This window comes from Meleagris gallopavo, chromosome 19 (assembly GCF_000146605.3).
Source record: "Meleagris gallopavo isolate NT-WF06-2002-E0010 breed Aviagen turkey brand Nicholas breeding stock chromosome 19, Turkey_5.1, whole genome shotgun sequence".
NCBI lineage: Eukaryota > Metazoa > Chordata > Aves > Galliformes > Phasianidae > Meleagris > Meleagris gallopavo.
This window is the reverse complement of record NC_015029.2, coordinates 7,936,603-7,937,178: the sequence shown is the minus strand read 5'-3', so window position 1 is coordinate 7,937,178 and position 576 is coordinate 7,936,603.

Here is a 576-nt window from a genome sequence, read left to right as displayed (position 1 = left end):
TAAATGTTCTGTTCTGCCTCCAAACATTTGCTTAAAAAACAAGTCGAACTTAAAAAAAAATCGCTAATGAATCACAGTTCCTAGCAAATGAGCAATTGCAGTTGACACAATGAATTATGCCTGAAGCAAGCTGGGAAGCATATTTTGCAAATGATCTCATCCACAGGCAAACCTGGCATGACACTTGATTTGCTAAAAAAGACACAAAGGCTGTCAAAATTCCTGTCACTTCACAAATAAAGTCAGGTAGAGAAAACCAGCAGCCTCACCCTCCTTAGCATGCTTAACCTATTTCTCAGTTTCTGCGCTGACTTGATTAAAAAAAGCCCTGCACGACACACACCCTATAGGTGTTTCCATCCCGAGGAGCAGCAGCTCAGCCCCGGTGGCAGTGAAGCTGTGGGTACAGGTGCTGGCAAAGCCGTGCTGGCTGCAGCAGGACGCAGCGCTCTGTGCCCATTTGGTGCTGTAGGGAACTCGCCGTACAGTTTAATTTCCTCCATGCTGAATGCTTGAATGAAATGAAAGAAAATGCAACTAGAACCAAAGAAATGTGGGAAGGAGGAGAGAAAAAAA